Genomic DNA, 14,721 nt, shown 5'->3' with positions numbered 1-14,721 from the left:
CCATGATAAGTCTAGTTAACATTTGTCACTAAACATAGTTACAAAATTTTTTTTCCTGGTGATGAGAACTTTCAAGATTTACTCTGCCAGCAACTTTCAAATAGACAATACAATATTACAACTATAGTCACCGTGCTGTACATTACTATGTCCATTTTAATTTTATTAACTACTGACAAATTGTCCTCCAAAGTGGCTGTGGCAGCTTACACTCCCACCAGCTATGTAGAGAGCACTCCTCTTTGACTCTCCTTTCTGCACAGCCCCCTCTGACACTTGATATTACCCAACTTTAAAATTGTTGCTCTAGCTCTCATATTTCTTTTCGCCTCTTTTTTTCTCACCCTGTTCTTCCTCCTCCACCTTTTCTCTCTTCCCTCTCTCATTTTCCCTGGCTCTTTTCTCTTTCTCTCATTTTCCTTTACTCCCTTGTTTCCTCATCCTTTCACTTTTTTTTAATTTATAATTTTTTAATTTTTAAAATTTAACCTACAATCTGATTTATTACTTAAAGATCGTGAAAATATCTGTGTCAACAAATATACATTTACAAAATCATTGTCAATGGCTGCAGCATGTTCTCTGTCACTGTCCTGCTATACTTTTTTTAATTGAGGTAAAATACACATGACACGAAATTAACCATTTTAAAGTGTACAATTCAGTGGCATTTAGTACATTCACAATGTTGTACCACCTCTTTCAAATTCCAAAATATTTTCATCACCCCAAAAGAAATGAGTATGGGTACTCTGTGCCCATAAAGCAGTCACTCCCCAATTCTCCCTTCTCCCAGCCCCTGGCAACCACTAATCTGCTTTCTGTTTCTATGGATTTGCCTATTCTGGATATTTCATATAAGTGGATTCATACAGGATGTGACCTTGTGTGTCTGGTTTCTTTCACTTTGCATAATGTTTTAGAGGTTAATCTATGTTATAGCATGTATCAGTACTTCATTCCTTTTTATGGCTGAATAATGTTCCACTGAATGGATATGCCACAATTTGTTTGTCCATTCACCAGTTGATGAATATTCAGGTTATTTCCACCTTTTGACTCATGTTAACAGTGCTGCTATGAACATTTGTGTATAAGTTTTTGTTTGAATATCTGTTTTCAGTTCTTTTGGGTATACACCTAGGAGAGGAATTGCCAGGTCATATGGTAATCCTATGTATAACTTTTTGAGGAACAGCCAAACTGTTTTCTATAGCAGCTGTACCATTTTCCATTCCCACCAGCGAAGTACAAGCGTTTCTATTTCTCTACAATCTTGACAACACTTGACAAAACTGTCCTGTTTTGTTTTGCTTTTTTTAATAGCTATCCTAGTGGGTATGAGATGGTATCTTGTTGTTGCTTCGATTTGCATTTTCCAATGACTAATGATGTTGAACATCTTTTCATGTGTTTGTTGGCCATTTGTATACCTTCCTTGGAGAAATGTCCGTTCTTTTGTTTATTTTTAAATTGGGTTGTTTGTCCTTTTGTTGTTGAGTTGTAAGAGTTCTTTATATATTTTGGATACTAGATGACCCCTATCAGATATATGATTTTCAAATATTTTTTCCCATTCTGTGGGTTGATTTCACTTTCTTGATAGTGTCATTTGATGCACAAAAGTTTTTAATTTTGGTGAAGTCTAATTTACCTATATTTTTCTTTTGTTGCTTGTGCTTTTGGGGTCATATCTAAGAATCCATTGCCAAGTACAAGGTCACAAAGATTTACCCCTATGTTTTCTTCTAAGAGTGTTATGGTTTTAACTCTTATATTTAGGTTGTTGATCTATTTTGAGTAAATTTTGTATATATTACAAGGTAGAGGTCCAACTTCATTCTTTGGCATGTAGATATCCAGTTGTCCCAGCATTTGTTGAAGAGTATATTTTTTTCTCATTGAGTGGTCCTGGCACGTTTGTCAAAATCAATTGACCATAGATGTATGGGTTTATTTCTGGATTCTCAATTCTATTTCATTGATCTTTATATCAGTACCACACTCTGTTTTGATTTCTTTCTTTTTTTTTTTTTTGTGAGGAAGATCAGCGCTGAGCTAACATCTGCCAATCCTCCTCTTTTTGCTGAGGATGTTAGCCCTGGGCTAACATCCATGTCCATCTTCCTCCACTTCATATGGGATGCGCCACAGCATGGCTTGACAAGCAGTGCATCGGTGCGCGCCCGGGGTTCCGAACTGGCGAACCCCGGGGCGCCACAGCGGAGCGCGCGCACTTAACTGCTTGAGCCACCGGGCTGGCCCCCTATTCCTAACTCTTTTCTTCTCACTCCATCTATCTTTTTTCCCTTTCCGTTTGTTCTTTGTTTTTGCTTTTTTCATCTCAGAGGTTGAACATTTCTCCCATTTAAATACCAAGTCCATTACACAGCTTTAGATCAAAGCACTTCTTAGAGTTATCTAGACTCCACCTCTTTACTCTTTCTGAGATCTTCTCTAAGAAAGTCCTTGAGCTTCTCTTCTTTGTGCACATGTCAGAGTCAAGGCTGTCAGAGCTGCTTCCAGAACTGAAAGTGGCAATGTTTTTAGGTGGATAGGAGCCCAACAGGCCTTAAGGCAGCAGGACCTGGGCTGGAGATTTGATCAAGGGAATAGGAAGCCTCTTGAGATGAAGTCTAGCACAGTAAGCCATCTGGACTAGTCTCTATCAGCACCCAGAAAACACCTCAGTCATTTCTATTGCTATCTGAAACAAGTGCTGTGTGATGTGATATGTCTAATTTGTTCTTTAGTTTGTTTTTCGCTTTTTTTCTTTGCTTTCCTAAAGCTTTGTGAGTCATCTTCATTTGAACATGCTCCTAACATCCCTTGAGAAATTCAAGAGCTCCCAGCTTTTAGGTGAAGGTCACATCTTGTGGAAAAAGTTTGTACCTTTATCTGCCCGGAAGCCCTTAGTCTTTCTGTTTAACAGCAGGAATTCCTGCTTGGAGTAGATTGGAGGATCCCTGAAGCATTCAAGATTCTTATAAGTTTAGCAATCACTGATATCCGGGGAACCTCTGGTTAGTTTAGAATTTCACTGCTTCTGAAGACTTGTGTAGAGATATCTCCTGAAAGATGAACCATGAACTTCTGCATGTCCCAGTGAGGCCCAGGCAATTTTCAAAGTTTCATTCTTCATACCAAGATATATCCTTATATTATAGAGAGAAGGAGCCAAAAGATTTAGGTTAGGATAGAATATTGAATTTTTTGGAAACAATAATACCTAAATTTTTACATCATCAAAAGTATGCCATCATTATTTTTAAATAAATTTTGTTCTGAGCAAGACATAAATTCAAGAAATTCAGTATGTAGTTAAACAATAGTTACTTTTTCAAACAGTAAATATTTGTATAATTGTAAAAATTGATATAAAAATTACAGTTAGATATAGACAGTATCATTATGGAGATGATTAAAGAAAGATAAATACTGATCTATGAACAAATGAGCAAGAACTGAGTGTGAAATACTCCTATTCCACCTGATCAAATAAAAAACTAATTGTAGTCAATTATATCTCAATAAAAATATTAAAAAATTAATTGAAAGTAAATAAAAATGGAGAAAATGACAATAATCAATATATGAAGTAGACTACAAATGAAGAATAAACAATAATAAAGAAATTTATTTAATTGTTCACTTACCAAATGATGCAATTCAAATATATGCAAGTGCACAATTAAACTTTTAAAAATAATATTATATCCTTTCAAAGAGAATATTCTTCTGTGCATCCTGTAAAGAGGGTGTTGCCACATGAGTAGCAATAACTGGAACACAAATCTTACTGTCTGGGCCATGTAAGCAATTGTTCTCTCTCAGAAAATTGGATGGACAGCTAACTAGCATCTAATAGCTATTTCTCTACTTTGTGTCAGAGAGGTTCTTAGAAAAAATATGAGGGGCAGCATTTGAGGTCCAAGTCAGCATTTGTGAGGAGGCCTCACTCTGCTCCATAGCAAAAATTCAACCACAGCCAATCTTTGAGGCCAGAACAAAATGACCGGGTGACCCTGCCATTTATGGGACCTGGGAAGACCTGAGGTTTTCTTGGCTTGGTTCCTGGTAGGCAGCAGAGACCAGAATTGCCCATTTCTCTCTGTACTTGTCAAATCACTGTATCAGTTGCAAATTTATTCATTCAACAAATATTTATAAAGTACCACCATGTGCCAGGCACAGTTCTGGGTGCCAATGGGCTGTCTCCAATAGCCCTCACTATGCCTCTATGGTCACTGCCACAGCTGTGGTTTGAGGTAGGCAGTTCCTTCCAAAACCCAAATTCCGAGGAAAATATACTCAGGAAAGAAAGCAGACCAGATTAGCCTTTAAATAAATTCTGCCCACGTCTCCTATTTTTAAACCTGGTTTGAGTGACTTGACATAGTTGCTTTAATGTATGGGAATAGTGAATGGAACATGTCTAATTTTCTGCCTTACAGGTAATAGTTGGAATTGAGGTACAATGCAAAGAGAAAAATACCTTATGTAAAAGGGTCTCACAATAGTAAGCCCTGTGTTAGGGCCTGTTTTTGCTAAGATTTTAATTAAGAAAGCACATTTTAAAACTCAGTAGCCTTAAAGTATTTTTGAATCACAAATTATCTCTGAGTTCTAGAGAGTAGCATTAATGTTCAGAATTAGTAGAGAAATGGAAAGTTGCTGAAAAATGTAAATACAAGCTAACTAAAGTGAAGAGAAAGCAAGAGGATGGAAATGTGTATTCTCTGTAAGGCCTTTAAAATTTTTATTGATTATTTTTCAATATTATACTACATTCCAAACAGAATTGTATTAAGAAATTGTAGGTGGAAACTTTATTTTTAGATGTGTTGGTCTTTTTTTATTATACCTTTCATACAGCTTAGTAGAATGTTTGTATCAGCATCATCTTTAACAGTTACAAGACTGAAAATTGCAGACTAAAAAGAATAGTAGACCTTTACAGAAAGTCATCAAAATAAAGTGTGGCTGAAGCACAAACTCTAACTGGTTCTGAAATTAGACTGACAATGTTACCATTGGCCTGGCAATTAAGTGTGGTCAGCCACTGTTGGATTTTCAGATTTGCAGAGCCTAGAGGGGCCTTACTGATTTAGAGGCTTACCATTCTTGTTAATTTTTGTTAGTTCCTCTTAGCTTTTAATATTAACCATACATCTGAGGCTATCATTAAGATGATAAGATGATCTAGCTGATTTTGATGTTAGGTATCACTAGATTTTTTAGCTTTTTTTTTTTTTTTTTTAAGGAAAGAGAAAAGAAAATATCTGACTCCTTAAAACAGCCATACTGGGCTGGACCTGGAGGAATTGTCAAATAGTTCCCGTCCAGGATGGCTTTCATTAAGTGAGGTGATGCAAATTAAGCACAGTGTCTGGCTCATAAGCTATTTCATCATTATTATCGATACTATTATCCATATAACAGACTATTATATATCTGCGTTTTGTAAGGAAAAAAATCTATAGTAAATATATGACCTTCTTTATGTTCTTTATTTATTTTGTATACTTTTCTGTTTTTTCCTTTTTTGCATTAACAATATTGTATGTATAATCAGAAAAAAGCAATTAAAGGAAAAAGAACCCTTTAGAACGAGCAAGGCCACACAAGAAAGAATCCTGACTTGATTGTGGACCAGCATTTGAGTAATTGGACTCTTTCACAGGCCTGTTTAGACAGAGGCGATGGGGGGCTCTGGAGGCCGCAGGTAGCAGGTCACAGGTAGGTGGCACCAGCCATCAGGAGCATTCCCCTGAGTATTCCCATGGGCAGGTTGAGGGGTCACTAGGTGCGCTCTGTGCGCTTCCTCCAGGCCGAAGGAAGATGTGGACTCTCTCACTGATGTCCTTGGAGCCTTACATGGGAAACTGACATGTAAAGTTGGCACCCTTGAGACTGCCTGTCCAGCAAAAGTTCCTGTTGAATGGTCACTTTTCCTGTGACTTGAGTGTCTGGGCCTCCTTTCCCCAGGAAAGGAGGAAGTCAGTAATGTCTAGTCCTCTTTTAGAGAGGCATTCCGGGAATAAACTGAGTTGCACCTGTAACTAGCCTCGGGCACATCTCTCTGGCTTTGCTACATTTATTAGTGATGTCCAGGGTGGATTCCTAGAACCAGGAGATGAAAAGGACTCTCAGGAGGCCCCCATCCGGCCCCATCTTCAAGGAGGGCTGCAACCAAGCCACACAGATGGCCAGGCTCATTTTGCCTCGGCTTCCCTGCATAACTTATTTATGGCCCTAATCCCTGACGGAATCAATAATGTCTTTTCTATCCCACTCTAAATCTTTCCCCTCTTAAACCAAATCCCTCCTGGTTTCTTAGTCTTCTTTGGACTTCCTCCAACTTCTCTGTATTCAATTCAAGTTGAGGAGCTCTAAACTCGTTTCCTCTAATAGATTAAGCAGTCTTGAGCAGAGTAAAGGACAATTTGTATTCTTCAATGCCATACAAAAGTGATTCTAGGCAGAGCGAATGTGCTGTAGAGGCAAAATAGGGGCTTCGGTTCCCAAGAGAATCGAGATCAAAATTCTGCTCCACAGTCCACCTGCTGGTGACCGTGGGCAAGTCATTTACTTTGCTTTGCCTCAGTCCTTCCCAGGTGAAAAAGGAATACTAATACGTCATAAGGTCACTGTGAGGAGTAAATGAGATAGTATATAAAGTGCTTGGTTTATGTCATACGTGTTTTTCATACAAAATTGGCTTAAATACAAGCCAATTACTTCATCTAGTGTTCAATGGAAAAAATGTGATCTGTTCCAAAGCCAGAGAAATAAGTGACTATAGCAGATTTACTGAAAAACAGAACTTCCTATATTCCAAGAGATGTTCAAGAGTAATTTTAACTACCTTTAGTTTTTGCGTTCAATGCTGACTCTAAAGCCAAGCTCCATGATAAGATCCAACTTCCCTGGGTAAGAGTTTACTTACAATTTTATAGTTCTCAGCAGTGTACAAAGCAGTTCTGATAACCCATTTTTTAAAGCTTAATGAGTTTGGAACCATTACTCCAAAGACAAATAACTTAACACCTATAGTCCCTAAGGAGAGATAACTTGATTTAGAACTATCTCCTTCAGCCCCTGGAAATCCCTATGAAATAGGAGGAAAAAAAATATATGAGTAGTGTTTGAAGTAGTCAGTGCCTAAGAGATAAAAGGTACATCCCCAGATTTTTAGGACAAGTGAAAAATGTGTTGCAAAGGAGACAACGTCCTTCAGATCTGATAACAAACAAATGAAGAAAAAACCAAAATCTTAGGATGTTTCCCATGTGTCCATCAAGGTAAATAACAGGTAACAACGGCTGATAATAGGTCAGGCACTGTTCTAAGCAGATTGCATGTATTAAGGTATTTCTGCCTACAAATTTATGGGCAAGTATTGTTTCCATCCTCACTTCCTAGATAAGGAAGCTCAGGCACAGAGAGATGGAGTAATTTTCCCAAGGATTTATAGCACATGTGGCAGAGCTGGATTCGAACTCAAGCACGGGGTTCCAAGAGATGACACCTTTTGCCCCTGTACCACATTGCTGTCTTTATCCCTAACTTGGGAAGCAGTATAGTACAGTAGTTAAATGCATACATTTTGGTGTCTAAAAGAGTGATCTTCTAATCCTCGCTCCATCATTTAGTAGAGAAGCAGGAAGGGGCAAGTGATTGCCATCCCTGCTCCCTCCATCTCAAACCCTTGCTGGTAAAGACTGAGGTCTAAAGGATCAAGACATTTAAATTAGGAATCATATTCTGTTCCCAAACACTGAGTTGTTTTGCCACCTCCTGAGTCAGCTTGCTGTAGTCAAATCATCATGCATTCAGAAAGCTTCCTGTTTATCAGCTGTCTCAGATGCACTAAGTGGTGGTTTGTTTTTTGTTTTTTTTTTTAATAATCTAAGTGTACATGGATAATGCAATGTGAATTATGGAGAAAATTAGTTAGTGCATTAACACTTTGAGTTAACACTAATTCAAATACAGTAAATTCTTACTATTTCCTCCGATTTGCTGCATATTCTTCACTACCACCTAAAGCATAATTATTATATCTATTTAAGAGTTAAGCAGCTAGTAGGAATAGCTACCACTTGTTGAGTACTTACTCTATGCTAAGAGCTTTACTTAAATTACCTCATTCAATTTCTCAATCAGATCTGTGGGTCTTTGCTCCTCTTGGTTGACGGGAAATTGGGGCATAGAGCAGTCTCCAGCAATTAGCTTCAATTCCCACTATAACCTAAAGTGATGGAGGCAGTGTTAAAACTTTGGATCATTCTGATTCCCCCATGTGCATTTTTTTTCTTTTTTAGTGAGGAAGATTGGCCCTGAGCTAACATCTGTGCCAATCTTCCTCTATTTGGTATGTGGGACGCCGCCAGAGCATGGCTTGATGAGTGGTGTGTAGGTCGGCACCCAGGATCTGAATCTGAGAACCTTGGACCATGAAAGTGGAGTGCATGACCTTAACCACTATGCCACTGAGCCGGCACCCCGTGTGCATGTTTCACCACAATCCTCTACTGCTTCCCAAAGAAGAGATAAAAAGCAAGGCTATGTTTATAGCTTCTGACCTGCTACACGACAGTTTTAAAGGTCAGTATCTCTCTAATATCTATCTAATAACTATTTTGTTACAAAATTTGCATAGTTGTTGATCCCCCTGAGTACCCTGCATCCCCAAATTAATCTCTAATCTGGCAGATTCCATACTCTGATCCTCACTAAAAAATCTTCAAACTGAAAAAACAAGAGGCTTGTTTATTGGCTCTCTCAAAAACTGTTATGTAGAAAGAAAGGAAAATCGACTGACACCTTTCTTCAAATATGGACAAAAAGATGAGCTCTGATTAACTCAACCTCTGGCTCTGACTTATTTCACAGTAGCAAGGTCAAAAATTCTTGGCTGTGTTATTCACTTTTGGAAGATACATCAGGTTTTATAGAAATCATCTCCAGATTGTTGTTTTGTTTCTGGCACATTAATACAACTAATTCATCAGCAGAATGAGCAAGCCATTCTTGCAACAGAGCCAGGCTTCCTTGATGAAGCAGAGCCACCACAATCTGTTCTCCGGAATCTGGGAATGGATCGTATTAGTCTGTGTTATGCATGCTTTGCTTTTGAACTCAGTTGGCCACCAACAAGTATGTGATTGTAATAGATGTTTAATGCAACAGGAAACCTAGTTACAGAACATCAGTTCCAGGTTCTTGCTGGTTTATCTTTCAAATATGCTTTTTCTAAATTACCTAAATAACACACACACACACACACACACGCACACATTCACCTGCCATTCCAGGCCATATGAATTTCTTCATCGTGTGAACTGTTCACTAAAAAAAACGGATGATTGAGAGAAGAAAACACAAATGAACCAATCCACAGTGGAAATGGGAACCAAAGCAACTGATCTTAGCTTGAATGGCTCCTATTTTCCCTCCATTTTAGAAGCACACACACAAATGGGTCAGATCTGGTGGCCATGCGTGTAGATAGCCAGTAGCAATTCTCTATCAGTACTGAGCTTACCGAGGAGACCTAGAGAACGAAGACGGTGGGTAAGTGGCGATAAGAGAGGTTGTCCCTTCCTTCAATTTTTCAAGAAACACCAATCCCCTATTGAGTAAAAGAAAACAGAACTAGTCAACATGTATACAGCCCATGACACGTTCCCCATAAAATATCTCTTGCAGCTAGGTAAATTTCATAAAGTGGTATATGATTCTCCTGATGAATTGGGATTGTTGGTTTAAAGAGTAAATTGATCTTTAGGAGTAGGGTGGCGAGGTCCTCTCTGGAAGCTGTAGTAACATTTCTGAGCTACAAGGATGCATTATTGGTTCCCGTGGGCTAGGGTTGACTAAATTGTACACTGTTATTTTCTAGGAGGGACAGGAGAACTTGGCCAGAGTCACAACAGGAGGGTATGAGAAATGGAGCTATCACAGTTGCAAGAAGGAAAGAAGTGGACCTAGGGACTTAAATATATTCAAATGTAAAATTGTCCTTCAGCTGATCCTGAGTGTGAAACTCGTGAATTAATCCTACTTATACCACGTAGAAAAACAAATATCTACCAGACAGAGGAAAAGTCATGAAAATTCATCTGAACTGCTGAAAAACAGGATATGTAGACCACCTCTCAATTGTGGCTTTTTAAAATCCACCCAGTATGGCTGGTTATTCAGCTCCTTTAGGATTCATTCCAAAAATCTCTTTTGTTTCTTGATCTGCACAGAGAAATCAATTTAAAATGATAAGCTGACATGTTCAACACCAATCTCAAATTTAACTGAAGTTACTCCGTGCCCCTGTGAAGCATAATAATCCCTTATTTTGTTTTGTCTTGGCTATGGATGGGCAAAAGGAGCAGGAAAAAAAAAAAAAGCTCTCAAATTCCTTTTACCTTGTCAAGAGCAAAGGGATGAGGGAGATTGAGATTTGTAGAATTTCCATTTAGTGTTTGAGCTACTTAAGAAGATACCTTAAATTGGGTGAGACCACATAGAAAAATCCCCATTATTTTGTACCCTTTAGACATGATGTGCCTCCCTCCCAGGAGCTCATGCGGTGCTCCTTCTGAATTAACCGAAGTGACTGAGTTTATGCCAAAATATGCTCTGAGTAACGTGTCCCCACTGAGACAGCCGTGGTGTGAGTGGCAGCAAGCCAGCGCTTTGCCGTCCTGTGGCTCTAGCCTCTTCATCCCATGCTGAGGAGGGCCAACTAGCGATGAAGAAACAAAGAAACACCCCATTTGCCTGTGGTGGTGGAGTGAGTGAGGGAAGGAGCTTCCTCCTTCACTCAGAGAGACCTCTTTCAAAAGAGAACTAACTGCCTGCTTTCTACCTGGAACAGAGGATCTGGTGCAATTAGACATTCAATTTACAAGGCTTTTACTTTCGTCTCCTTTAAGCCTCACCAGAAGGCAGTGAGGGAGATGGGAGTGGGCAAAATGCAATACATACACAACCCTGCTATTTATTGAGCATGGACCACGGTCCAGGTACTCCACTAGGACCATGCACACAAATAACTATACTGAGGTCCCTGTTTTGAAGGGAGTGACATGCATTCTAGTGGGTACCTAGCAGCGAAGTGGAGACAAGCAATTGTGCACAAAATTGCTGTTAGTGTTGGTATCCTAGGAAGAGGATGAGTTTGGACTTAAGGATTCAGTCTTGGCAAGAAGATGGTGGCGGAGATTGGGGGTTTTTCATACCAGTAAAATGATTTGCTATATGATAGTTTAGCAATCAGTATACATAATTTTTCTTCATATCTAGTACATTCTAAAAAGTATTTGAAGTGTCTTCAAAGATAAAACTACCATGTATTTCCCCTAAAACATAGATATGAGAAGTAACCAAATTATCTAAGAAATTGTATCAAACTGTATCAATTGTTGGCAGTGCTGAATTCACTTTTTAATTTTTTAAATTAACTATTGGATAGATCAAAAGAATACTTATAAAATATATGTAAGTTATGGTTCTCATCCCTAGGTGCTTAAAAAATTCTATTATGAAAAATTTCAAACATATACAAAAATGAAGAGTATGATGTAATGAACCCCTATAGCTACCACCCAGCTCCGTCAATTATCAACACATGGCCAATCTTGTTTCATGTGACCCCTACCTACTTCATTATTTTAAAGGAAATTCTAGATTTCATGTCATTTTATAATACTTAAATACTTAAAAATGTACATAAATGCTTAAAAATGTACCTCTAAAAAGGACTTGTTTTACACATAATACTAGAATAGTATCTAAAATTAATAACAATTCCTTAATATCGGTATGTAGTCTGTGTTCAAATTTGCCTAGAGACTTTCATAACAAATATAGGTACTGTTGTGGTTATCTACTGCTGTGTGACAAACTACCCCAAAATATAGAGGCGTTGAAAAAGAACTTATTTTTATCTCTCATATAGGAAAGTTTTTAATCATTAAGTCAATTTCTTTGGGAGGATTCTGATATTTTATTTCTTCTTGAGTCAGTTTGGGTAAGTTATAACTTTCTAGGAATTTGTCTATTTTATCTAACTTTAAAATTTATTAGCATAAAGTCATTCATAATATACTTTTAAAATGTCTATAGTATCTGTAGTTATGTTTCCTTTTTCATTCCTAGTAATGTGTATTTGTACTTCTCTTTTTTTCTTGTCAGTCTTACCAGAGGTTTATCAATTTTATTAATCATCTCGAAGAACCAACTTTTGGATTTGTTAATTTTCACTACTGTAAGTTTGTTTTCTGATTTTTAATTTCTGCTTTTATCTTTGTTATTTCTTACCTCCTTTCTTTGGATTTATTTTGCTGTTCTTTTTCTAATTTCTTAAATTGAATTCTTTGTTCACTAATGTGTAGCCTTTTTTCACTCATAAGAGATCCAACAAAGGTGATTTCTCTCTCTAATCATTGTTTTAGCTACATACCAAAAGTTTTGATATGTAGAATTTTCATTATTGTTTAATTCTAAATGTCTAATTTCTGTTATAATTTCTTCCTTGAACAATTGATTATTTAGAAGTGTAGTTCTTTATTTTCAAATATGGGATATTTCTGGTTATTATTTTGTTGTTGGTTTCTAAGCTATGTGATCTGTCTGATACCATTCCTTTGAAATTTGTTGAGACTTGCTTTATGGACTAGTATGGAGTTATTTTTTATTACAACGTTGTTTTTTTGTTTCTCTTCTTCCACTCATTAGCAGCTATCTTTGCAATCCCCTGGGAGATAGGGGTTATTTCTAGTTTATCCTTCCATGGAGGGTGTACTCTTTGAAACCTAGCTTTACTCTCTGTTCAGGCCTTGGGTTTTGTCTTCTCTCACCCAGCCACAGAGGGCTGTGCCTATCAAAGCTCATGTTCACCTAATTCAGTACCCGCCCTCCACATGAAAGCAGCATAAGTGTTCTCTCTTCTCTGCTTGCTCTCCTTTAGTTTTTGACCTGAATATTCCTTGCAGTCTATTCTAGCCAGTTTGTCAGGGTATCTAAGAAGATTTTTTTTGTGTGTGAGGAAGATCAGCCCTGAGCTAACATCTGCCAATCCTCCTCTTTTTGCTGAGGAAGACTGGCCCTGGGCTAACATCCATGCCCATCTTCCTCCACCTTACATGGGACGCCGCCACAGCATGGCCTGACAAGCGGCGCTCCGGTGTGCGCCCGGGATCCGAACCGGCGAACCCCGGGCTGCCACAGAGGAGCGCGTGCACTTAACCACTTGCGCCACCAGGCCAGCCCCTAAGAAGATTTTTAAAAGATAAATGTTATCCAGCACTTTTTATTGGTTGGAAACCTAGTCTGCCATTTTGTCCATCAATGGAAGTCTACATTGGCATCTTGTTTGATTACTGTTGAATTCCCATAACATGCAGTAAGTAGCATGTTCAAGGAGCTTAAGGCTTTGCCATTTCTTGAGGCAATCACTAGAAATACTGTTAGGGAAACAATTAACATAAAATATGCGGAGTGGACGTTCACAAGTATTAACCAAACCTCTAATCCAGGAATACACATCAAAAAGAGAGAGATGATATATTTTTAAGTTCCATTCAAAGTCCTCAACAATACAGCCAATAAATCTGAATAGTTGCAAAATGGCCCCTACATGTTTGCCAAAAAGATACGTAGAAGTATTCGCAGCAGGATTTTTCAAAGATTGAAGAAAAAAAGAACAAACAAATACCTATCAATGGTAGGATAGATAAATAAATTGTGGAATACTACATAGCAATGAGAATGAACAAACTTAACCACCAGCAAGTATCTGAATTAATCTCATAAATAAGAGAAGCTCACTATGATAATATATAAATTTGTGTGATTCCATTTATATGAAGTTCAAAAACAGACAAAACTAATTTATTGTGTAAGAAGTCAAAATGACTGTTACCCTTGAGAGAAGGTTAGTGACAGAATGGGCACAGAAGGACTTCTGGGGATCTGGTCACATTCTATTTCTTTATCTGAAAGCTTGTTACAGAGATGTGTTCGTTTTGTGAAAATTAATAGAACTGTACACTTTTTATGTGTGCATTTTCTGTATATACTTCAATAAAATTTTACATTACAAAAAATTCAAAATGAAATATAAAAAGCCATAAAATTTACCAAAGAAATGAAATACCTACCTGACACTGCTCTTGGCTTTAAAAAAGAAAAGGTATGTGCTAACAAAAAGTGTTAACATAATGAAATTGTGGCTGTATAATGACTTCTTCCAGAAAGCTTGGGGCCTTGATCTTGAGAACTGGGAATAGGAAAAATGGAGATACTTATTCTTCTAAGTGTAGGGAAACACTGCTTTCCCCGACTGAGTTATACAGTAGAATTATGAAGCACTCTGTGCTCTTCTCGTCAGGACATCCGAAGTCTGAGCCGTGTGTAAATCTTATTCTTTTACATTTGTCCTGCTTCCACTCTAAGCCTGTTTCTTCATCTGTAGAGAGGGAATACTACATACCTACCGCCCTGTCTGGCACCTGCTAAGTGATCTTTTCTTTTGATTATTCTTTTTATTGAGGTATAATTGACATATAATATTATATTACTTTCAGACGTACAACATAATGATTTGGTACTTGCATATATTGTGAAATCATCACCATAATAAGTCTAGTTAATATCCATCACCATATGTAGTTACAATTTTTTTTCTTGTGATGAGAATTTTTAAGATCTACTCTC

The sequence above is a fragment of the Diceros bicornis genome, chromosome 23 (genome assembly GCF_020826845.1).
Source record: "Diceros bicornis minor isolate mBicDic1 chromosome 23, mDicBic1.mat.cur, whole genome shotgun sequence".
In the NCBI taxonomy this organism is placed as follows: domain Eukaryota; kingdom Metazoa; phylum Chordata; class Mammalia; order Perissodactyla; family Rhinocerotidae; genus Diceros; species Diceros bicornis.
Note: the sequence above shows the minus strand (reverse complement) of the source record.